At 42.6% G+C, this 26,912-nt stretch overlaps 1 protein-coding gene across 1 annotated transcript in view; it reads right to left on the bottom strand.

Moving 5' to 3' along the window:
- The window catches only part of LOC306784558 (uncharacterized protein), a gene marked incomplete at its 3' end in the record, with an annotated part of 45,317 nt that extends 35,932 nt beyond the window's left edge, over positions 1 to 9,385 (bottom strand). The window contains exon 1 of the mRNA XM_079278592.1: positions 8,098 to 9,385. The remainder of the gene's footprint in view (positions 1 to 8,097) is intronic.
- Between the last annotated feature and the right edge of the window lie 17,527 nt (positions 9,386 to 26,912).

Genomic DNA, 26,912 nt, shown 5'->3' with positions numbered 1-26,912 from the left:
CAGCACCTTCCTCAGCAGGTGGTCATGTGCAGCCGGAAAGAACGCCTTTGCCAAGATGGGCATCCCGTCAGAGTCACTCAAATGCACCTACAAAGCAATAACAGAGAAATGACTGAACACATAACCTACGAATCAATATAAATCTGCCATGAATTGATTGCTATAATCTATAAACAACAATACATCACATTTCTGCACATGTCAACCTATTTTACTGACGCTGTCTTTGTACCACAGCTGGAGGTCGTTCATAGGAAACTGCTCAGCAACAGACCAGTACCGGACACCTTAACATGAGAAGAAAAAGCCAGAGTTACCAAAAAGGCCTAAATGATTTTCAACAGTCTTTTTTGACAGAAAACAAGATGTAGACAAAACAATTAGCACACACACCACCACACATCACAGCCAGCCACACATCACTATCTAACACATCAGCATCAATTTCAAAGACACTCCTATTCCTCTGAACAATTGTTTTGACGGAAAGTTTGGAGCCATCAGTATATTTGATTTTACCAGTCATATAAAACTGTACAAATGCTTCAAATGTTTTGGGTTTTAGCTGGGCGTCGACTCGATATGGTACAAATAACTGAAGTCTACTCTGATAAAATTCTTCTGGACACTTTGTTTCAGAAAAACGCGCATAACGTACAACTGCATCTGGTGATCGTGTTCTTTTGGTTCTGTATCCTAAGTTGTTGCTCAAACCAATTTTTGTTTGAGAGTTTTCGTTTTTAGACAACATTCTATATTCTGATGCAAATGTTGCCAAACATGTTATTAAAGGTGTCACCTTTTGGCCTATTTTTATATCGTTCACCTGTACCAGGCATCCACATATCTTCTGATGTCAGCTCTTTGTGTTTCGCCTTTTCCTTTAAGACATTTAATGGCAAACTCATTTTAACCACATTATCCCCTGTTGGGACAAATACAACTTTTCTGGAACATTCTTTAAGATGCAAATTCATAACTCTATAGGCTGCCTCTTGAGCACAAACATCTCTATTGTGCAAGTATACACAGTGTTGGGATCTAAAGGAGCGTGTTTGGGTTATCAGCATTTAAGAAACTCTTGACATCAATAGAATTATTAATGTATGTAACAATTATTAATGTTTATTAATAACAACGGGGCACCACCCTGCGAACAGGGACCAATAACCAAACGATAAAACTAAGTCTCATAATTAGTAGTCACTCATAATGTCAATAGTCTGCGTATGACTATACATTCAGTGACAGTGAAGGTTTTAAGTTCGAGCACAGGCTACTACATACAGTTTTATCAAATACATATGCACAAGTAATCACAGACGACTGCTCCTTAAAGTATAACAGAGTTTATTAAATCAAAATAATAAATGATCAAATCAATTAATATTGCAACCAACAAACGTTATCATACAATTTTATATGCCTAAACTAAAGAATGAATAAAATGGATGAGGGTTGTTGTGGAATATTTCTATGAATAGTCGGGAGAAGAGTGTCAAAGTGTTATCAAATCAATGTCAAATGAAACAGAGTCTGGATGAACGATCAAAGTTGTAATAGTCAATTTATTTGCTTGCAAGCAAAGAGAACACAGTCTCACAGATACATCACCGTCATCTGCAAGAGGTGCTCTCACGACACATTCAAATGCATGGACATTTATACCCAGCCAGCATGCTGTTATCTTGGTTCGCAAACAAGAATAAACAGAAGAAGGAAACCAGTCAAGGCAGATGTTTTTCTTTGAAGCATAGTGTCCTGTCTTTACGATAACCTGAAGGCACTTTATGGCCTGTTTACAAACCCCTTTGTTATCAGTTTGCCCCACAATAAACCATGGATACACCCAGCCAGATGCGTCCTTTGATGTCACTGTGACCTGGTCAAAGAGTTAAGTCACAGTATTGCAGAGACGGAATGAACCTGTGAACCATCACACATCATATATGCCTGCAGAGGGTCATGCCCTTCAGCTGATGCCCATCAAGGGAAATACCGCAATCATGACCCCTGTGTGTGTCCCCGTCTTTAAAGACAGAAACAATGCACAGGAACAAACAGATAACAAGACACCTGGATGCAGAACTGATAGAATCATCAACGAAAAAGTGTTTGAGGCCTGCACAGTTAAAGTCTTACATTCTTTAACCCTAAAGCAGTAGACTGACATATTCTTTTATTTATTATATTGATTGACCCATACCTCATCAACTTGCCTCTTCAGCACGTGTATTTTTCCCCATACATTTGTAGGCAGCTTCAAAAGTATCCTGAGTCAAACCTAGACTGTCAAACAATTGATTCACAGAATCAGATTTCACTGACTCATCTGAGAGAGCAGTTTTTAATTTTGACATCAACTCTTTCGCAGCAACCCTTTTTTGTTTATTTGTTTCTTGATTTTGATTGACACACTGACACTGTCAAGTCATTTGCATTCATTTCATCACAGTTGCATGCTTTTGGGCTATCATCTTCAGGTGAACTGCGACATATGAACGTGCGATTGGAAGGTGGTCTTGGAAAACCAAATCGACAAGCAGTATTCTTTTTTCTACACGTTTTGGAATGTCTTTTGGAATGCTGCTGCACAGATGTTACAATGTCTAACAAGAACTCATCATGTGATGGTAATCCACATGTGATATACTTGTCAATAAACTGAATCACCTCATCATCTGTGTTTTTATCTATTTGAGGTGCATTCTCGATCCAGAATAAACAATGCACATGTGGTGAACCACGTTGTTGAAATTCAACACGATAAAAAAAGTCTGTCATCTTTCCTATTGGATTCAATGGAGACCTAAGTACTTCCTTCAAATAGATATGCCAGCGATAATCAAACATCCGTGCTGCAGTAACAGGATTACAACTCAAGAGCTCACACTTGTCGGCCCACTGTAAATCTTCTGCAGTTTGCGTTCTACCCTGTTGTTTCAATGAACTAGAAATGAGATTTGGCCATCGCATATCTGCAGATGAAAATTAACCAAACCACGTTGGGAGACCCATTTGTCGAACACATGCCACCAAATCTTTTTTAGCTCCCTGCCAAAATGCTGGAGTACCACGAATAGGTTTAAGGAATCGATACCCTTCATCAGTCTCCATCTTGAATTGGGAGAGCAGTGTTCCCTGTTGAAATACTGGTTGGTGTACATTCCAGCATTCAGCAGGTGGTCTTCTGGCTGGCCGAGTAGATGGCAAACAGTCTTCATTACGTTGTATGATGTTGTGCCATTGAAGAGGTCCCGGCCGCAGTACATTTCTGCCAGGACACAGCCCAGTGCCCACATGTCGATGGCTCCAGATATAACTCTGCTGTGCAGTACATCCGTGCGTTTCAGTTCCAGCTAGATGTCCTTTTCAGAATTACCCTATTCTTCTTAACTTTTTCATTCCCTGCGAACTTGTTCTGGAGATCCACTCGGGTCCGTCCAAACGTTTTTAAGAGCACCGTAGCTTGCAAGTGTCCCGCCGTACTTTGGTGTCGTGTAGCGGCTTTCCTCAGGCAGCTTAATGTCCTTCTTGAGAAAGGCGTTCCCAGTAACTCCGCCACTAAATCAGCTTCTCGTCCTTCTGCCATTTGATGTTAAAAAAACAAAGCGAAGTAACAAAAACTAAAAATGCCATAATTTCTTCCATATCTTTCCACTTGAACTCTGACTGCTATTTTTATGAAAGAATGTAAATTAGTCTTAACATCTGAAGAAGGGATTCACTTCCCCTTTCAGTGATAGACCAATCAACATCACCTATTTATTTTTTGAGGGAAACCGGAGAACCCGGAGAAAACCTCAGGCTAAACTAATTCAGGGGATCAACAGAAAGTCATGGAAAAGAATGTCATGGCTCACCTGGTAGATCACATGTACTTGGTGTACATGTGATCTACCAGGTGAGCCACGACATTCTTTACCATGAATATCTGAATTTAATGCCTAATAACTAATAACTAATCATAAATCACTATAAATATATATATATATTTTTCTTTTTTATTAGGCCACATCACTATTTTCTTAAAGCTGACACAGACAACTTTGGACTGTGGGACGAAACCAGAAAATGCCCAAAAGTGTATGTATTTTTATGAAAGAATGTAAATTAGTCTTAACATCTGAAGAAGGAATTAACTTCCCCTTTCAGTGATAGACCAATCAACATAACCTATTTATTTTTTGAGGGAAACCGGAGAACCCGGAGAAAACCTCAGGCTAAACTAATTCAGGGGATCAACAGAAAGTCATGGAAAAGAATGTCATGGCTCACCTGGTAGATCACATGTACACCAAGTACATGTGATCTACCAGGTGAGCCACGACATTCTTTCCCATGAATATCTGAATTTAATGCCTAATAACTAATCATAAATCACTATAAATATATATATATTTTTTTTCTTTTTTATTAGGCCACATCACTATTTTCTTAAAGCTGACACAGACAACTTTGGACTGTGGGACGAAACCAGAAAATGCCCAAAAGTGTATGTATTTTTATGAAAGAATGTAAATTAGTCTTAACATCTGAAGAAGGAATTCACTTCCCCTTTCAGTGATAGACCAATCAACATCACCTATTTATTTTTTGAGGGAAACCGGAGAACCCGGAGAAAACCTCAGGTTAAACTAATTCAGGGGATCAACAGAAAGTCATGGAAAAGAATGTCATGGCTCACCTGGTAGATCACATGTACACCAAGTACATGTGATCTACCAGGTGAGCCACGGCATTAAATTCAGATACAAAAGAATGTGATGGCTCAACTGGTAGATCACATGTACATCAAGTACATGTGATCCACCAGGTGAGCCATGTAAATTAGTCGAAACATCTGAAGAAGGAATTAACTTCCCCTTTCAGTGATAGACCAATCAACATAACCTATTTATTTTTTGAGGGAAACCGGAGAACCCGGAGAAAACCTCAGGCTAAACTAATTCAGGGGATCAACTCATGGAAAAGAATATCATGGCTCACCTGGTAGATCACATGTACACCAGGTACATGTGATCTACCAGGTGAGCCACGACATTCTTTTCCATGAATATCTGAATTTAATGCCTAATAACTAATCATAAATCACTATAAATATATGTATATTTTTTTCTTTTTTATTAGGCCACATCACTATTTTCTTAAAGCTGACACAGACAACTTTGGACTGTGGGATGAAACCAGAAAACGCCCAAAAGTGTATGTATTTTTATGAAAGAATGTAAATTAGTCTTAACATCTGAAGAAGGAATTCACTTCCCCTTTCAGTGATAGACCAATTAACATAACCTATTTATTTTTTGAGGGAAACCGGAGAACCCGGAGAAAACCTCAGGCTAAACTAATTCAGGGGATCAACAGAAAGTCATGGAAAAGAATGTCATGGCTCACCTGGTAGATCACATGTACACCAAGTACATGTGATCTACCAGGTGAGCCACGGCATTAAATTCAGATACAAAAGAATGTCATGGCTCAACTGGTAGATCACATGTACATCAAGTACATGTGATCCACCAGGTGAGCCATGTAAATTAGTCGAAACATCTGAAGAAGGAATTCACTTCCCCTTTCAGTGATAGACCAATCAATGCACTTGTATCTGAATTGGTTCTTGTGAAGAGTCTGCACTCTCATCGCTGGAGCTGTCTGTGTCTGAGAATCCATCTGAGTCAGTTGATTCATCCCATTCATCTGAATCATATGGGGGGGAGACGAGCATCAAATCATAGGCAGCATTTGCATAAGAGGTGTCCATGTGATCTACCAGGTGAGCCATTGTAACAAAACAATGGTTTAGGGCTTGACCGGGGGTGATTCTTGTTGCAGCATTTGGATCGAGCAACCGTTTTAGGAGATTTAAAAATGCCATTAAGTCTTCCTTTCCAACACAATTATTTACAATTGAGTAGAACTCTATTGTTTCATCCAAAGTTTGGCCAGTGTCGAAACTCCACTTTGAATTTGGCTGGATACCGGTTGCCTCCTCGTACTCTTCTGATGTCTTTAGTCTCCATCTTGAATTGGGAGAGCAGTGCTCCCTGTTGAAATACTGGTTGGTGTACATTCCAGCATTCAGCAGGTGGTCTTCTCGCTGGCCGAGTAGATGGCAAACAGTCTTCATTACGTTGTATGATGTTGTGCCATTGAAGAGGTCCCGGCCGCAGTACATTTCTGCCAGGACACAGCCCAGTGCCCACATGTCGATGGCTCCAGATATAACTCTGCTGTGCAGTACATCTGTGCGTTTCAGTTCCAGCTAGAGGTCCTTTTCAGAATTACCCTATTCTTCTTAACTTTTTCATTCCCTGCGAACTTGTTCTGGAGATCCACTCGGGTCCGTCCAAACGTTTTTAAGAGCACCGTAGCTTGCAAGTGTCCCGCCGTACTTTGGTGTCGTGTAGCGGCTTTGCTCAGGCAGCTTAATGTCCTTCTTGAGAAAGGCGTTCCCAGTAACTCCGCCACTAAATCAGCTTCTCGTCCTTCTGCCATTTGATGTTAAAAAAACAAAGCGAAGTAACAAAAACCAAAAATGCCATAATTTCTTCCATATCTTTCCACTTGAACTCTGACTGCTAACAACCTCAGTTCTGCTAGCAAGCACAAGTTTCACTTTAGTCACGTGCTCGCCCACTGACCAATCACAGCACACTCTGCAGCGCCTGCACCTGGACATGAGCGGTACGTAATGCTGACGTCATTATAGGCCGCTAGCCGCCGCTGACACGTCAAAGAATACGCCCAACATGTCAAACTAAAGATCTGATTGGTTGAAGACTATGACAATCAACGATATCGTCCCCATGTACTTTAATCTGCACTGGCCGCAGAGCCGAGTCTGCAGGCCTCTGGCATAGACACACACAGAGGTGAGATCTGAGAGCAACTGAGGAAGACAGTAGCTGTGCAATGAGAAAATAAGACAATGGGAAAAATATATTTATAAATTATAATACATGTAGTGCATTTAAGAAAAATTATTAAATTATAAAATAAATTATAATAATTTTCTTTTTAAAAAATATAAATAGCTTTGTGATTCTGTTTAGGCCAGCAGAGAAGGCCTTGCAGGCCCTGACGGCCCGCCACTGCAGTATAGTATAGTCAGACATCAAAGTGGGTCACAAACCACGCCTCCATCAGGTTTTATTGACTATTGCTCTTGGCTACACCCACACTGGGAAGGGACGCTTGCAAAAGAAAGCCAATAAAACCTGATACAATAGAAATAATTGTTTGTGAAACCGACTTCCACCTTCCACCCCAGATCTAGTGCCACCACACCAGTATCAGGATCTTGGGTCGGTACCAGTCCCTGATCTAGTGACACATTGCTGAGTCGAGGAAGTAGCGAGTATACAACGACAAGGAGAGGTTTGTGTTGTCCCTGAGAGCTAAACCAGTGGGTGATTAGAGACACGGTGGCCTGTTCTACTGGTGTAAAACGAAAATGACTAAATCCATTCTGATCGAAACCTTTTTTTTTACATTTTTTTTTAAATCTCTGCTTCTCCTCCCCTTTTGTTGTTTTCTATGCTTGTGGACAGTTGTTGTTTACCTCTGTCTGGTACAGGCTAGCCTTGTTTCCTGTCACCTTTAAGAAGGTCACTCTGCTGTTACATGCTCACAGTCAAGGTAGCGTTTTTGCTCACCAAAGTACAAAGGCAGTGTACACCTACTGGCTTACATGGGACAAGACAACAATGAGACTCGCACATATTGAATTACAGTGAGCGTGCACTTTACAGCTTTAGTGAGGCACTTTCAAGCATATGGGGTTGATTAATGTCATTTCTGTTGTTGCTCTGTGAATAGATATGTACATTTTTCATCTTTAATCATGACTAGCAAACAGGGTTAGAAGGCCCCACAATACTGCCCCCACACCCACCTTCCACCCCCTTGTAATACTAGTTAATATATTTATATTGCCTCACCAACAATAGAGGTGTATGGGTAAATAGACTTTCTGAATGCAGCAGTAAACAGAGCACGCTCCTCTTGGGAAATATGCCGGTCTGATGGTTAATTGACCTGTAGCTGTAATATTTGGATTACAGTATCAGAGTAAAACTAATTAACCGCACCGACCTCTGAGCGACTCTTCAGGCTGCTCCTCTTGGGTCTGAAGAGGACATCCTTAAAGTCCAGTTTGAGGTCTGAGTCCACGCGAGGCATCTTGGCTGGCCAGAACACCGACGACCAGGATGAGGATGATGAGTATACAGAGGAGACTCTCCTGAGGAAGGCTGCTGCAGCAGTGGTGGTCGCTGGTCCCAAGCCCCAAACACAGAACCCGAGCCTCCAGGCGGCCAGCGTATTTATAGCAAAGGGGGGCCCAGCTCAGCCCCGGCCCCCATGGCTTTATTTGGGCCTGGACTCTCTCCCCTCTATCCCCCTTGCTCTCTTTCTCCCTCCACTCCTCCGGCATCCTCTCTCTCCCCCCTCTCCTTCAGCAGAGTGGCAGGAGCAGCAGTGGCCAGGCGCCTGATGCATTACACACTCTAGCACACACACACACACACACACACACACTCCCTCTTACACCCACATACATGATAGAATTGTAGTGGGTTGTGTGCTGCAGTGCTGAAGAGCACACCTGCTGTCCAGTTGGGGCATTGCTCCCTGAGCTAATGGCAGACAGCATAGAGAGAGAACAGGGGGAGGGGGAGGGGGAGTGGTAAGTAATTCATTAGTCTTGGATTGTGGGCAATTGGGTGTTGTAACACTTTTCTTTGTAATTGTGTTTTCATATTCATCTTTCCTTGATCAAATGTGTTTTTTTTAATAGTTAATACATCTGTTTCATATTTTGTTTCACAATTACATAAACTATTCACATGAAAGACAAGAAAATACATCAAAGTTTAACCATTTAGTGCACCTGCAGCTGTGATCCCTTCTGTTTAGAGCGTATCGCATAGTCTATTCTTACATTTTCTATTCTAAAAGATCCCTTCCTCTCAAAAATGTGTGTGGAAATCTTCCAGTGCGCATACACTGAGAGTGGACTGGGAGACATCTTTCATGCTAAAGTAACATAACAGTTTGAAGTGAAATCATAGAAATAAAAATGATGGGCATGAAGGCAAGTTGTTTTGAAAAATTACACAATATTTTTCAAGCTCCACTCCACGGAATTTAGAATGCAGAGTTGCCATGGTGACATCTGATTTGACATTTGATGTTCTAGAACTTGTGATGTCATAAATGTATTACATCACATGTGACTTTGATGTTCTAGAACTAGAATTGATGACATCACATTCTTAGAGTCTATATAAATGATATTTCTCTAGACAGAATCACACACCCACAGCAAGATAAGCACCTCTGAATATACTCAACTTGGATACTATTTGGAAACATTTGATAGGAAAAATGTCCATTCATGATTCAGTTAAATGGGATGAATCAACTGACTCAGATGGATTCTCAGACACAGACAGCTCCAGTGATGAGAGTGCAGACTCTTCACAAAAACCAATTCAGATACTAGAGCATAACATACTCTGCAACAATTCTGTACAATACCTTGTTTTAGACTTAATTGGAGAAGGATGTTTTGGCAAAGTTGCCAAGTGTATCAATTTAACAACATACGAGACTGTAGCCATCAAGATCAACGAAGATGTTGAAGATCACGTCAGAGAAGTGAAAATGCTGGAACAACTCAGGACCCTTGACCCAGAGAAAAACAACTTGGTGACATTCAAAGACAGTTTCACATTCGAAGGCATGTCTTGCATCGCCTTCCAGAAACTGGACAGGAGACTTTGGGATTTGAAGTGTGGGAGACAGTTACACCTGACCCTTAATGAAATCCGCCCCATAACACATCAGCTACTTGTGGCATTTGAAGCCCTGAAGGGTATCGGCATCATTCACACAGACCTGAAAGCTGACAATGTTATGCTCGTCAACCACCAGCATGAGCCCTTCAGGCTGAAATTAATTGACTTTGGTTTGGCCATGTCAGTATCAGAAGTAAGAGAAGGAATGATTGTGCAACCTTGTGCATACAGAGCTCCAGAGGTGACCTTGGGCCTCCCCATATCTGAAGCCATCGACATGTGGGCACTGGGCTGTGTCCTGGCAGAAATGTACTACGGCCGGAACCTCTTCAGTGACGACTCATCATACCACGTAATGAAAACTGTTTGCCATCTAGTCGGCCAGCCAGAAGACCACCTGCTGAATGCTGGAATGTACACCAACCAGTATTTCAACAGGGAGCACTCCTCTCCCAATTCAAGATGGAGACTAAAGACATCAGAAGAGTACGAGGAGGCAACCGGTATCCAGCCAAATTCAAAGTGGAGTTTCGACACTGGCCAAACTTTGGATGAAGCAACAGAGTTAGCCTCAAATTTTCGTATTTCTGTTGAAAAGGAAGACTTAATGGCATTTTTAAATCTCCTAAAACGGTTGCTCGATCCAAATGCTGCAACAAGAATCACCCCCGGTCAAGCCCTAAACCATCGTTTTGTTACAATGGCTCACCTGGTAGATCACATGGACACCTCTCATGCAAATGCTGCCTATGATTTGATGCTCGTCTCCCCCCCATATGATTCAGATGAATGTGATAAATCAACTGACTCAGATGGATTCTCAGACACAGACAGCTCCAGTGATGAGAGCGCAGACTCTTCACAAGAACCAATTCCGATACTAGAGCATAACATACTCTGCAACAATTCTGTACAATACCTTGTTTTAGACTTAATTGGAGAAGGAGGTTTTGGCAAAGTTGCAGAGTGTATCAATTTAACAACATACGAGACTGTAGCCATCAAGATCAACGAAGATGTTGAAGATCACGTCAGAGAAGTGAAAATGCTGGAACAACTCAGGACCCTTGACCCAGAGAAAAACAACTTGGTGACATTCAAAGACAGTTTCACATTCGAAGGCATGTCTTGCATCGCCTTCCAGAAACTGGACAGGAGCCTTTTGGATTTGATGTATGAGAGACAGTCACACCTGACCCTTAATGAAATCCGCCACATAACACATCAGCTACTTGTGGCATTTGAAGCCCTGAAGGGTATCGGCATCATTCACACAGACCTGAAAGCTGACAATGTTATGCTCGTCAACCACCAGCATGAGCCCTTCAGGCTGAAATTAATTGACTTTGGTTTGGCCATGTCAGTATCAGAAGTAAGAGAAGGAATGATTGTGCAAGCTTGTACATACAGAGCTCCAGAGGTGACCTTGGGCCTCCCCATATCTGAAGCCATCGACATGTGGGCACTGGGCTGTGTCCTGGCAGAAATGTACTACCGCCGGAACCTCTTCACTGGCTACTCATCATACAACGCAATGAAGACTGTTTGCCATCTAGTCGGCCAGCCAGAAGACCACGTGCTGAATGCTGGAATGTACACCAACCAGTATTTCAACAGGGAGCACTCCTCTCCCAATTCAAGATGGAGACTAAAGACATCAGAAGAGTACGAGGAGGCAAGCGGTATCCAGCCAATTAAAGTTTTGAGTTTGGACACTGGCCAAACTTCGGATGAAACAATAGAGTTCTACTCAATTGTAAATAATTGTGTTGGAAAGGAAGACTTACAGGCATTTTTAAATCTCCTAAAACGGTTGCTCGATCTAAATGCTGCAACAAGAATCACCCCCGGTCAAGCCCTAAACCATCGTTTTGTTACAATGGCTCACCTGGTAGATCACATGGACACCTCTCATGCAAATGCTGCCTATGATTTGATGCTCGTCTCCCCCCCATATGATTCAGATGAATGTGATAAATCAACTGACTCAGATGGATTCTCAGACACAGACAGCTCCAGCGATGAGAGCGCAGACTCTTCACAAGAACCAATTCAGATACAAGTGCATGACATACTCTGCAACAAGTCTGTACAATACCGTGTTTTAGACTTAATTGGAGAAGGATGTTTTGGCAAAGTTGCCAAGTGTATCAATTTGACAACATCCGAAACTGTAGCCATCAAGATCAACAAAGACGTTAAATATCACGTCAGAGAAGTGAAAATGCTGGAACAACTCAGGACCCTTGACCCAGAGAAAAACAACTTGGTGACATTCAAAGACAGTTTCATATTCGAAGGCATGTCTTGCATCGCCTTCCAGAAACTGGACAGGAGCCTTTTGGATTTGATGCGTGAGAGACAGTCACACCTGACCCTTAATGAAATCCGCCCCATAACACGTCAGCTACTTGTGGCATTTGAAGCCCTGAAGGGTATCGGCATCATTCACACAGACCTGAAAGCTGACAATGTTATGCTCGTCAACCACCAGCATGAGCCCTTCAGGCTGAAATTAATTGACTTTGGTTTGGCCATGTCAGTATCAGACGTAAGAGAAGGAATGATTGTGCAACCTCGTGCATACAGAGCTCCAGAGGTGACCTTGGGCCTCCCCATATCTGAAGCCATCGACATGTGGGCACTGGGCTGTCTCCTGGCAAAACTGGACTGCTGCCGGGACCTCTTCAGTGACGACTCATCATACCACGGAATGAAAACTGTTTGCAATCTAGTCGGCCATCCAGAAGACCACCTGCTGAATGCTGGAATGTACACCAACCAGTATTTCAACAGGGAGCACTCCTCTCCCAATTCAAGATGGAGACTAAAGACATCAGAAGAGTACAAGGAGGCAACCGGTATCCAGCCAAATTCAAAGTGGAGTTTCGACACTGGCCAAACTTTGGATGAAGCAACAGAGTTAGCCTCAAATTTTCGTATTAGTGTTGAAAAGGAAGACTTAATGGCATTTTTAAATCTCCTAAAACGGTTGCTCGATCCAAATGCTGCAACAAGAATCACCCCCGGTCAAGCCCTAAACGATTGTTTTGTTACAATGGCTCACCTGGTAGATCTTCCAACTCCACAACAACCAATTCAGATACAAGAGCATGACATACAAACAACATGCAACAAGTCTGTACAATACCATGTTTTAGACTTCATTATAGAAGGATGTTTTCGCACAGTTGCCAAAGTTGCCAAAGTTGCCAAGTGGATCACATCATGGCTCACCTGGTAGACATTCTTTTGTATCTGAAACGAATGCCGTGGCTCACCTGGTAGATCACATGTACCTGGTGTACATGTGATCTACCAGGTGAGCCATGATATTCTTTTCCATGAGTTGATCCCCTGAATTAGTTTAGCCTGAGGTTTTCTCCGGGTTCTCCGGTTTCCCTCAAAAAATAAATAGGTTATGTTGATTGGTCTATCACTGAAAGGGGAAGTGAATTCCTTCTTCAGATGTTAAGACTAATTTACATGGCTCACATGTACTTGATGTACATGTGATCTACCAGTTGAGCCATCACATTCTTTTGTATCTGAATTTAATGCCGTGGCTCGACATCAGAAGAGTACAAGGAGGCAACCGGTATCCAGCCAATTTCAAAGTGGAGTTTCGACACTGGCCAAAGTTTGGATGAAGCAACAGAGTTAGCCTCAAATTTTCGTATTTGTGTTGAAAAGGAAGACTTAATGGCATTTTTAAATCTCATAAAACGGTTGCTCGATCTAAATGCTGCAACAAGAATCACCCCCGGTCAAGCCTAAACCATTGTTTTGTTACAATGGCTCACCTGGTAGATCTTCCAACTCCACAACAACCAATTCAGATACAAGAGCATGACATACAAGCAACATGCAACAAGTCTGTACAATACCATGTTTTAGACTTCATTATAGAAGGATGTTTTCGCACAGTTGCCAAAGTTGCCAAGTGGATCACATCATGGCTCACCTGGTAGACATTCTTTTGTATCTGAAACGAATGCCGTGGCTCACCTGGTAGATCACATTTACCTGGTGTACATGTGATCTATCAGGTGAGCCATGATATTCTTTTCCATGAGTTGATCCCCTGAATTAGTTTAGCCTGAGGTTTTCTGCGGGTTCTCCGGTTTCCCTCAAAAAATAAATAGGTTATGTTGATTGGTCTATCACTGAAAGGGGAAGTTAATTCCTTCTTCAGATGTTAAGACTAATTTACATGGCTCACCTGGTGGATCACATGTACTTGATGTACATGTGATCTACCAGTTGAGCAATCACATTCTTTTGTATCTGAATTTAATGCCGTGGCTCACCTGGTAGATCACATGTACTTGGTGTACATGTGATCTACCAGGTGAGCCATGACATTCTTTTCCATGACTTTCTGTTGATCCCCTGAATTAGTTTAGCCTGAGGTTTTCTCCGGGTTCTCCGGTTTCCCTCAAAAAATAAATAGGTTATGTTGATTGGTCTATCACTGAAAGGGGAAGTTAATTCCTTCTTCAGATGTTAAGACTAATTTACATGGCTCACCTGGTGGATCACATGTACTTGATGTACATGTGATCTACCAGTTGAACCATCACATTCTTTTGTATCTGAATTTAATGCCGTGGCTCACCTGGTAGATCACATGTACTTGGTGTACATGTGATCTACCAGGTGAGCCATGACATTCTTTTCCATGACTTTCTGTTGATCCCCTGAATTAGTTTAGCTTGAGGTTTTCTCCGGGTTCTCCGGTTTCCCTCAAAAAATAAATAGGTTATGTTGATTGGTCTATCACTGAAAGGGGAAGTTAATTCCTTCTTCAGATGTTAAGACTAATTTACATGGCTCACCTGGTGGATCACATGTACTTGATGTACATGTGATCTACCAGTTGAGCCATCACATTCTTTTGTATCTGAATTTAATGCCGTGGCTCACCTGGTAGATCACATGTACTTGGTGTACATGTGATCTACCAGGTGAGCCATGACATTCTTTTCCATGACTTTCTGTTGATCCCCTGAATTAGTTTAGCCTGAGGTTTTCTCCGGGTTCTCCGGTTTCCCTCAAAAAATAAATAGGTTATGTTGATTGGTCTATCACTGAAAGGGGAAGTTAATTCCTTCTTCAGATGTTAAGACTAATTTACATGGCTCACCTGGTGGATCACATGTACTTGATGTACATGTGATCTACCAGTTGAGCCATCACATTCTTTTGTATCTGAATTTAATGCCGTGGCTCACCTGGTAGATCACATGTACTTGGTGTACATGTGATCTACCAGGTGAGCCATGACATTCTTTTCCATGACTTTCTGTTGATCCCCTGAATTAGTTTAGCCTTAGGTTTTCTCCGGGTTCTCCGGTTTCCCTCAAAAAATAAATAGGTGATGTTGATTGGTCTATCACTGAAAGGGGAAGTGAATTCCTTCTTCAGATGTTAAGACTAATTTACATTCTTTCATAAAAATACATACACTTTTGGGTGTTTTCTGGTTTCGTCCCACAGTCCAAAGTTGTCTGTGTCAGCTTTAAGAAAATAGTGATGTGGCCTAATAAAAAAGAAAAAATATATATATATTTATAGTGATTTATGATTAGTTATTGTAATTGAGAATTTAGGAAAAATGCAAAGTGTTTTATGATGCAAGGCATCTCAAAGTGATTTGCTTCTAAAGGTCAACAGAGAACAAAAGTTATGATGAACTCATTTGTAACTTTAGTACAGTAGTACGGTGTAACATGCTCCCAAAGCAAGAGTCTGTCCATTCATGGATAAAGGCTGTGGTCTCACTGATCACTTTTCTCTTCTTGGAGAATGCCATGTGAAATAACTTCTCTGACACGTAAAACTCCTACTCTTGTGTGTGTTTGTTTGCATGTGCGTCTGTGTATTGTTGTCATCCCGCAGCGTTTCCGTCTCTCAGTTTCTCATCTGCGCCACGGAGAGCACCCAATCCAACCCAATTTGAGACCTTATAGTGTCAGATAAAGGTGGCTAAAGAAAGGAAATAAAGATTAAACACTCCCCTCCTACAGTTGTCAGTTTTCAAGTTGTTGAGTAATTATTTATATTTAAACTAATTCCAATATAAATTCCTTCATTTGACATTTACAGTGACATTTAATGCACATGTACAGTACCCCTAGGAATGTACATGTGCATCTGTTTCCTAGCATGTATAACTGTTAACATAACACATAACATAACATCTACTGGTATAACTGAGACCAGTAGATGTCAGCATAGCGGAGGAAAACAGCTGCCAAATAAATAGCAGAATGAGTGCCAGGGCCAAAGCTCGAGTTAAAGTGTGTCCTGGCAACAAGAGGTTCCTTTGAGATATGCATGTCTCTCGCTGCCTTTACAGCCCTGTTATATTGTTTCTAACTAGGGTTTCTTCGTATCGTGCCCTTGCTGGAAGAAGTTATTCCTGAATGCATCACAAAATGAGAAAATGAACTTTTTCCACATGCATGCGCTCATTTCCTGCACTGCAAGGTTGTGTAACAAAGGCTTAAACTGAAGGGTTTATTCAGCAGGACATTTCAGTGAAAAGTCTTAATTTCCATATGAATAAAGGAATCAAGTGAAGTAAAAGTAATTCGATTTAAATGAATTGGTAACAAATTGACTGAAACGAAATAAAGTCTTCAGTGGAAATAAATTGCTCTCAATTAAAAGTAAGAACAAGAAACATTTTTTAAATAGAGCACTTTTGTATTCCAAACTTAAATTGCTCTTTGACATAAATACACAACGGTATGTATCTTTAAATAATTCTGTAATCACAATTGGCGCTGGATCTACAATACCATCCTCCTCAACCGCCTATCTGACCTTCTAGGGGTCACTGGCACCGCCCTCTCCTGGTTTTCATCCTACCTCCATAACAGGGAACAGTTTGTTTCCATCAACGGCTCTATTTCCCCCCTAGCCCCAGTCAATCATGGCGTGCCCCAAGGCTCTGTGCTTGGCCCCCTCCTCTTCACCATCTACATGCTCCCCCTCGGCAAGATCATCCGCCATCATGGACTGAACTTCCACTGCTATGCTGATGACACTCAAATCTATCTCAGTACTACTCCATCCTCCCAGTTCCCCCCTCAGTCCCTTGTCAACTGCCTGCATGAAATAAAAACCTGGATGTCATCAAATCTCCTCAAACTCAACACCAAGAAGACAGAGCTCATGGTTGTGGCACCCAAGGCGCTGCTCCGGAAGGTTGGTGACTTCATCCTCGAGGTTGACGGCTGCTCCATCTCCCCATCTCCTGAAGTCCGCAACCTGGGTGTCATCCTGGACTCCACCCTTTCCTTCGAGTCCCACATCAAGTCCGTCACCAAAACTGCCTTTTTCCATCTCCGGAACATTGCCAGACTCCGACCGTCACTCTCGGAGTCTGTTGCTGAAACCCTGGTCCATGCGTTTGTCACCTCCCGCTTGGACTACTGCAATGGTGTCCTGTTCGGGGTACCCAACAAAACCCTGGACAGGCTCCAGTATGTACAAAACTCTGCTGCCAGGGTTCTCACGCACACAAAGCCCTGGCAGCACATCACCCCCACCCTCATCAACCTCCACTGGCTCCCGGTCAAGTCCCGCATCTCATACAAGATCCTCCTCCTCACCTACAAGTCCCTCCATGCCCATGCCCCCCAGTACCTATCGGACCTCCTCCGCCCACATGTCCCTCCCCGGAACCTGCGGTCTTCAGACTCTGGCCTGCTTGCCACCACCCGCACCAAACTGCGAACCTTCGGGGACAGAGCTTTCAGTGTGGCAGCCCCCACCCTCTGGAACTCTCTCCCTGCGGTGATCCGCAACATCTCCACTCTGGACGCCTTCAAAAGGGCCCTCAAGTCCCATCTGTTCGCCAAGGCTTTCAGCCCCTAGTTTACTTGTTCTGTTTTTCTGACTGTTTGTCTAAACTGTTTTTGTCTAAACTGTTACTCTTGTAAAGCGGCCTTGGGTCCCCTGAAAGGCGCTATATAAATTAAAGTTATTATTATTATTATTATGCCTCATTAATATATAACTGATGAGGTCAGAATAATCCACAGCTATGAGGTAAACCGCATATGAACCCACTGCTCTTTAACCCCTTGTGCATGTCACACTGAACTGCATTGATAAGAAGGTTCTGAATGAGATAAGTCTTAAAGCCTTTTAGGGCATTAAAACTGATAAAAGAACATTTTGGCCTCATCTCTGTGCATTGCATATATCCTGTGTCGCGGTGGAGTCTAAGGTGTTCCTCTGAATTATAGCTTGAGGTGGAAAGTAGGTGAAAGTTCAACAAGTAGCTGTCTCTGTATATGTACATGCATGTTTTACTGCCTGTGTGGTATGGGTCACTCTCTGTGTGGAATATACATTACCTGTAATATTCAACTTAATGTCTAGGAACTTGTCATCAAAAACACTGTTACTTTTGTCATCATATGACACCATGAAGTTTGTGGTTTCCAGTGAAATCTCTCAACTATCGGATGAATTTCTGTAGAAACATTCACGTCACCCTCAGAATTTGTCGTCTCGTGCTTTCCTAATCCAAATGGGGATTTGGACCAGCAACCCTTTGGTTTCCAAGCCAAATCCCCACAGACAGAGCTACTGTGAAGTCTGAATCATATGCACACATTTTTTTTTTTTTACAGTATTTATGTGACAATCACTATGTTCAACACTTATCTATTATGCATGTTTGTAGGCACTGAACAGAATCACATAATTTGTCTCTGCCTTGTAAAGCGTCTTTGAGTGTCATGAAAAGCGCTATATAAATAAAATGTATTATTATTATTATTAATCAAACGTTCTGTATTCACCAACTCAGGACTTTGCATTTGTCTGTCGAGACCTGAAGTATGGTGTCATACACTGCGTCTGTGCCTTTTACTCAATGACGGCCGTTCATCTGGTGGAAACTACCTAGACTAATATTTAAGAGTAATATAAGTAGTAATTTCATATCTTTGACAAATGCCGATATGGAACTGAAATGCAGAATAGAATGAGATTGGCATAAGATGGGCGACTGTAGCTAAGTGGACAGCAGATCCGCCGACCCTCAATCAGAGGGTCGGCGGTTCAATCCCCGGCTCTGCTCGTCGCATGTCAATGTGTCCTTGAGCAAGACACAAGCTTCATATTGTACATGCACCATACAACACAGTGTTGTCAATATACATTTTGAAATGAACATTGTTCCTCAGAAATTATGTGCTCTTCGTCTGAGGAACATCATTTGGTTTCATTGTAAGCAGACCCGGACTTCTGCACTCCGCTGTATCTGTAGAGCAGACACCAGTGAGTCCAGGACCATTTCCGGTTTCTTCTGTCAAAGCTTCTGTACTCCTGTTGAGCTACGTAATGAGGAAGTGGAATTGGTCTCGAGCAATATTTAGAAGCACAGTGATGTATGCAGAAATATAGCACAAGGTGTAGCTAACACCAACAACGTCTACTTGTGCAGGTAAGTTGTAGCGGTGAGCCCTCTTCTGCAATTTCAGGGGCCTAGAATTTGAAAACCTGAATGGAATGCAGCCATTATTAACTGTGTTTGACGAGGTAATTTTGCCATTATATCGGTGTCCAGACTCAACGGTGCTCTGAAATAAATGGATAAAAAAACCTTGACTCCTTCGGTCTTTGACCCAGCTGTCAACCTCATCTGCGACTCCATTTGATATATTCTGAATTCACTCTAAACGGACTTGACAATTGAATGGTTTCATATGTTGGAATATGTGTTTGTGGTGAGGCAGAGTGGGCGGTAGAGTGGAAGGATTTTATAAATGCAGGGGACACCAACTGGGTCCCTAGAGATTGGTTGTTTCATCTGACATCCTGCAGCAAGGCCCTTTGCAGAGGTATACTCTAAAACAGGGGTGGGCAATTATCTTTTCCATGGGGCCACATGAGAAACAGAAAATATTATGGAGGGCCAGGCCAAAAGGCTGAACTCAATTCTGCATAATATTAATTATATTTCTTTGTAAAAGCAGTATATAGCATTATTTTGACAAGCTGGTAAGACTGGTAAGAGTACTGCATGTTATGATTAAGCAATGAAAAAACGAGGTTGCCTTACAAAAAATGTAATTTATTCAATAAAACACCAAAACAAACTAAATGTGAACGTTTTTACCATTTGTGACTCATATTAGTGATCATTTTCAGGCACATTCACCCCAAAACACATTTTGAGTTCCATATACTGTTGGAAAGAGGTTCTTAGCTTTCTAAAGACACCACAATATTGTCTTTGTACTCCAAATAGTAAGATACATCATATTATAACGATTGTCACTGAACTGTGATTTTGGGAAAAAGGCCTCCAAAGAAAGTGTCCCAGTTCACTGCTAATTGGTGCCTTTACATGCCAGCATTTCTAGTCTAACCACCTCATCTGATTTTTCTCAGTTCTTTTTTCTTGTTCAGTGAGAGAAATCTAGTCTCTGTTGGGCTTTCACAAGTGCATCAAAGTCAGGTTGAATGTCTGAGGTGGAGATGCGAAGCACAGCTGCCAGATGATCATCCGTGAGAGAGGATCTATACCTGGATTTTGTAAACTTCATCACTGAGAATGTTTGTTCACATATGTAGGTAGAGCCAAAGAGAACCAACATATTCTGAGCATGTCTCCTTATGTTTGGAAAGTTCTCCTCCTTGAGAGAAGAGTAAAAATCCAGCAGTGATCCTGACTTAAAGTGCTCTGCCAGTACCGCATCAGACTGCAGGTCAATGAGTTCCAGCTGAACATCACTGGGTGCATTACCCACACTGCAGGTAAAGGGAGAGGAAATCATGTGCATTTCATCCTCGATCATTCTGAGATCTTCAAATCGCCTTGAAAACTCACCATGCAGTGCTCCTAGCTTGGATGAGTACCTGCGGAGGTGATCAGCTGATGGTGTGACTTCTTTCAGGGTTTGCATGTGAGTGAGATTGTTGCTGTCCAGTTGGCTTGAAAGAAACTGCAACTTTCTCATGAAAGCCTTCACCAGGCTGTGCATTTCATGAACAAAAAGGCCCTTGCCTTGCAGTTTGGTGTTCAGTTCATTCATCAGTGCAGTCACATCAACAGCAAATGCAAAATCGGCCATCCAGTCCTCATCTGAGAGCTCTGGGATGTCCTTGCCTTTCTTCTTGCAGAACTCTCGAATCTCTGCTTTCAGCTCCCATCATCTTTTTAGCATTTTGCCCAGGCTGAGCCATCTGACAGCTGTGTGGTAGCCAATGTCACTATGTTCAGTCTCATGCTCCTCCAAAAGTGAAACAAACTGTCTGTGATTCAATGCTCGTGCCCTGATGAAGTTAACTGTTTTAGTTACAACATCAATAACATGGTTCATTTTTAGCACTGACTTGCACAACACACGCTGATGTATAATACAATGCAAAAATACCAATTTCTGATCTGGGTCGATTTCAGTCACTTTATCTTGCATACGTTTCAAAAGTCAGACATTTTTCCCGGTCAGACTTGGACAGCCGTCCGTTGTGACACCTAGCAGTCTGTCCCATTTCAGACCCAGCGTGTCCATGCATGCAACTACCTCCGTGAAAAGATCGCTCCCTTTCATTGACCGCAGTGCTGCCAGCTCCTCCGTAATCTTGAAGTCATTTATCCCACGGACGAATACGAGTAACTGGGCTGTGTCACGGACATCGCAGCTCTCGTCCAAAGCAAAAACATCTCCAAACTCCGCCCCACTTTAACCCTGTCAGATGCAGAGAAGCTCGTCCACGCCTTTATATCCTCAAGACTGGACTACTGCAACGCACTCTTCACTGGGATCACTACCAAGAACATCCAGAAGCTGCAATACATCCAAAACAGCGCTGCCAGGATCCTGATGAGAGTCCGGAAGTATGAGCACATAACACCCATTCTGCACTCCCTACACTGGCTCCCAGTCTCATTCCGGATTGATTACAAAGTCCTACTACTCACACATAAATGCATAAATGGACATGCACCTCCCTACCTACAAGATCTCATCACTCCCCAAATCTCCACCCGCACCCTCAGATCATCAAACAGCTCGCTTCTCCGGGTCCCCAGCACCAAGCTCCGCACCATGGGCGACCGGGCCTTTGGCTCGGCAGCTCCACGCCTATGGAACAGTCTCCCTGACCATCTAAGGGCAACACAGACACTGGTCTCTTTTAAGACTGGCCTAAAAACCTTTTTATTCAGGAAAGCCTTTCTGACCTAAGTCACTGTCAGTTATTTCTTTTGTGTTTCTGTTCGTTCACTGGTTTTTATTTTATTATAGTTTTTTTTATGTTTTAACTATGCTTTTTACTATGTACTGGCTCTGTGGCACTCTGAGATTTAAAAATGAAAAGTGCGTTACAAATAAAATACGTTATTATTATTATTAAGGAGAAAAAGTCAAAACGTACCACTTCACGTTGCAGCTGAAGCTCCAGATTCGCCGCAATGTCCTCGATCCTTCTTGTCACGGTTCGCCTGGATAGCGGGACTTGCTCAAATGCTTCTTTTTTTCAGGGCATATTAGTGCTGCAGAGTCCACCAAGCACTCTTTGACAAACTCCCCCACCGAGAATGGCTTACTGTTTTTAGCGATTTTGTGGGATATCACAAAGCTGGTCTTGGTTGCCGCATCCCTGGCTGTGTGAAGCTTGGTAAAAAAGCCTTGCTGCTTTTGTAGCTTAGCTAGCAAAGCTTCCGTTGCCACCGTCTTTTCAGCGGCAGTCAAGTTTTTGTATTTCTCCGCGTGCGTCGTCTCGTAATGCCGACTCAAATTGTAATCCTTAAACACGGCGATCTGCTCTCCGCAAACTAAACACACGGCTTTACCTGCGACTTCAGTAAATAAATAATTAGCAGTCCATTTTTTGTTGAAAACTCTGCAGGCGTCTACCTTTCTTTTTTTAGCATGAGTGGACATTTTTGAGGGCTAAAGTCGTCTCGTGTGTTGTGACTGCTCGTACACTTGATTCAATCATGCGCACGTATTTGATTTACGTTTTGCGTCATTACGTGAATAAAACACTTCAAAATAAAAGCACTGCAGCTTTAGTCCATGCAAGAGGTAAAATTAGAAAATATGTTTATTTTGTAATTTCCAATCAACCTCACACGGGCCAGTCAGAATCAACCAAAGTGCCACATGTGGCCCGCGGGCCACACAATGCCCAGGTCTGCTCTAAAAGCATACATGTGACGCCAATATTTCCAGCCATAACTGATTGAGCCAGATGGTAGAGATGAATGGGGGTGAGTGGAAGATGTAAGTGTTGGATATATCACCCTGGATAAGCATGCCTGAGCCGCGTATTGTCTCGGCTGATCTTCAGTCACGAAACACAGACTGTCAGCTCGCACTGTGTAGAGTCACTCAGAGGCTCTTCACCTGAACCACAAAGGATACCTGTGGTGACTTTTAGGCCTGAGATATATATGTAAAATATGACCATGCATATCAGTCCTTAGAAATATGAGTTTAATGGTACATTTTTTGTCAGTCTCTATTAGTTATTACTAAATATATATATTTCAGTTCGTCTATCTCAGGTCTGTAGGTGAAAGGTAATCGCTCCAGCTCGAGGGTCGCGCAGTGACGTCACTTGGGTTGCCCCGCTCCGTAAAGCAGTCCGACTAAACGAACAACGATGAGAGCGGAACTTAAGAGTTCTAACTTCAGAATAAAACCCACAAACATTAGGAGCTTATCAGACACTTTAACATCCGTGAACTACTCTCGTTTTACATGGTTATAAAAAAGTACATGTGATGCAGTTTTACTGTAGACAATGGTCACACTGCATGTTTACCACAAAACAAAAACACGATAAGAATATACTCCATCTTTGCCCTCATTCGTCGTATCCTGAGCTATCTAACCAGACAGAGAGCGTTGGTTGTATTTGTCCAGGTTTTGGAACAAACCTTAATATCGTAAAGAATGGAATTTTGTAGTGAGGCTAAAATCATTGGAATTTGTAAAAAAAAATGAAATTCCCAAACCATGTCCTGTTTACTCGCGTTAACCTCATGTTTTTTTGTAACTACGGTCTGTCAGATAAATAAAACACCATTTTCATAGTGAACAGCAAGTCATAACATTTAGCACTGAAAGTCACTGATGCATTTACAGGATGTCAAATAGCGCATTAATTAATCACACATGTTGTTGATGTGTCATATCACAGCCATATTATTAGCATAATGTCCATCAATACTGAATATAAGTACTCGAAAGACTGGACGTATTCAATTAACAAGTTATGTTTTAAGTGGTCAAAGGAGTGTTTTATTTTGGAAACTCAGTCCGGAAGTCACGTGCTTCATTGTGGCCGGCTTGACACGCTGGCCGAGCATCGTAGCTTTCCGTCCTGATGAAAATATCAAAGTGTGCGTTGTTCTTGTGTTCTGTCAGGGAGCGGGGGGGCCGCGGTCAGTCCCATGGCATCAGCGGGGCGTAGACCGTAGAGTGTCCGGGCCCGGAGTGTCACTGTCCCCGGACGTGAGGAACCACAAGGTCCCACCTCCGAGTGACGGATCCCCCCACCCCACCCCCACCGGCCTCTGGAGCCGCTCTCTCCTTGGATGACCTACACGCAACCTCTCGTAGTAGCAGCGGACGTCGGTTCACGACAGCGGAACACCGGCTGCTCACTCGGAGGTGCAACAGTATCGACTACACAGCGGGCGACAAGTCAAAGAGTCTCTTGCAGGCTGCAGGCCGACCGTGGAGCCGCTGACCCGGGGAAGAAACAAATAAGAAATCAAGCTGCGAATCTGTCTTTTCCGTCGTTGTTGCGTCAGGGGGAGCCGGCAGAGGACCGCGAGGTAATCGGTGTGCTCACCCGATGGTTCATAATACAGAGCGGTCTTCACTCACAGACACGACAGAATATCTTGGCGTTCACATGATGTACACGATCACCAGAGGTCCCAGCAAACTCGTGACTCAACGGAGGACAGGTTGGTGAATGTGTATCCCTTATCTAAAAGCATGACGCAATCATTGATTTTCTCATTAAAGGGGGAAGTTTTGGGGCATTGCAACGGCCCAAAAGTGACGCCCAAAAGTGTATGTATTTTTATGAAAGAATGTAAATTAGTCTTAACATCTGAAGAAGGAATTCACTTCCCCTTTCAGTGATAGACCAATCAACATCACCTATTTATTTTTTGAGGGAAACCGGAGAACCCGGAGAAAACCTCAGGCTAAACTAATTCAGGGGATCAACAGAAGGTCATGGAAAAGAATGTCATGGCTCACCTGGTAGATCACATGTACACCAAGTACATGTGATCTACCAGGTGAGCCACGGCATTAAATTCAGATACAAAAGAATGTGATGGCTCAACTGGTAGATCACATGCACATCAAGTACATGTGATCTACCAGGTGAGCCACGGCATTAAATTCAGATACAAAAGAATGTGATGGCTCAACTGGTAGATCACATGTACACCAGGTACATGTGATCTACCAGGTGAGCCACGACATTCTTTCCCATGAATATCTGAATTTAATGCCTAATAACTAATAACTAATCATAAATCACTATAAATATATATATATATTTTTCTTTTTTATTAGGCCACATCACTATTTTCTTAAAGCTGACACAGACAACTTTGGACTGTGGGACGAAACCAGAAAACGCCCAAAAGTGTATGTATTTTTATGAAAGAATGTAAATTAGTCTTAACATCTGAAGAAGGAATTCACTTCCCCTTTCAGTGATAGACCAATCAACATCACCTATTTATTTTTTGAGGGAAACCAGAGAACCCGGAGAAAACCTCAGGCTAAACTAATTCAGGGGATCAACAGAAAGTCATGGAAAAGAATGTCATGGCTCACCTGGTAGATCACATGTACACCAAGTACATGTGATCTACCAGGTGAGCCACGGCATTAAATTCAGATACAAAAGAATGTGATGGCTCAACTGGTAGATCACATGTACATCAAGTACATGTGATCCACCAGGTGAGCCATGTAAATTAGTCGAAACATCTGAAGAAGGAATTCACTTCCCCTTTCAGTGATAGACCAATCAATGCACTTGTATCTGAATTGGTTCTTGTGAAGAGTCTGCGCTCTCATAGCTGGAGCTGTCTGTGTCTGAGAATCCATCTGAGTCAGTTGATTCATCACATTCATCTGAATCATATGGGGGGGAGACGAGCATCAAATCATAGGCAGCATTTGCATAAGAGGTGTCCATGTGATCTACCAGGTGAGCCATTGTAACAAAACGATGGTTTAGGGCTTGACCGGGGGTGATTCTTGTTGCAGCATTTGGATCGAGCAACCGTTTTAGGAGATTTAAAAATGCCAATAAGTCTTCCTTTTCAAGACAATTATTTACAATTGAGTAGAACTCTATTGTTTCATTCAAAGTTTGGCCAGTGTCGAAACTCCACATTGAAATTGGCTGGATACCGGTTGCCTCCTCGTACTCTTCTGATGTCTTTAGTCTCCACCTTGAATTGGGAGAGGAGTGCTCCCTGTTGAAATACTGGTTGGTGTACATTCCAGCATTCAGCAGGTGGTCTTCTGGCTGGCCGAGTAGATGGCAAACAGTCTTCATTACGTTGTATGATGTTGTGCCATTGAAGAGGTTCCGGCGGTAGTACATTTCTGCCAGGACACAGCCCAGTGCCCACATGTCGATGGCTTCAGATATGGGGAGGCCCAAGGTCACCTCTGGAGCTCTGCATGCACGAGGTTGCACAATCATTCCTTCTCTTACTTCTGATACTGACATGGCCATACCAAAGTCAATTAATTTCAGCCTGAAGGGATCATGCTGGTGGTTGACGAGCATAACATTGTCAGCTTTCAGGTCTGTGTGAATGATGCCGATACCCTTCAGGGCTTCAAATGCCACAAGTAGCTGACGTGTTATGGGGCGGATTTCATGAAGGGTCAGGTGTAACTGTCTCCCAATAATCAAATCCCAAAGGCTCCTGTCCAGTTTCTGGAAGGCGATGCAAGACATGCCTTCGAATATGAAACTGTCTTTGAATGTCACCAAGTTGTTTTTCTCTGGGTCAAGGGTCCTGAGTTGTTCCAGCATTTTCACTTCTCTGACGTGATCTTCAACGTCTTTGTTGAT

This window comes from Melanostigma gelatinosum, assembly GCF_949748355.1.
Source record: "Melanostigma gelatinosum genome assembly, chromosome: 11".
NCBI classification, from domain to species: domain Eukaryota; kingdom Metazoa; phylum Chordata; class Actinopteri; order Perciformes; family Zoarcidae; genus Melanostigma; species Melanostigma gelatinosum.
Note: the sequence above shows the minus strand (reverse complement) of the source record. Positions and strands in the feature narration are given on the sequence as shown.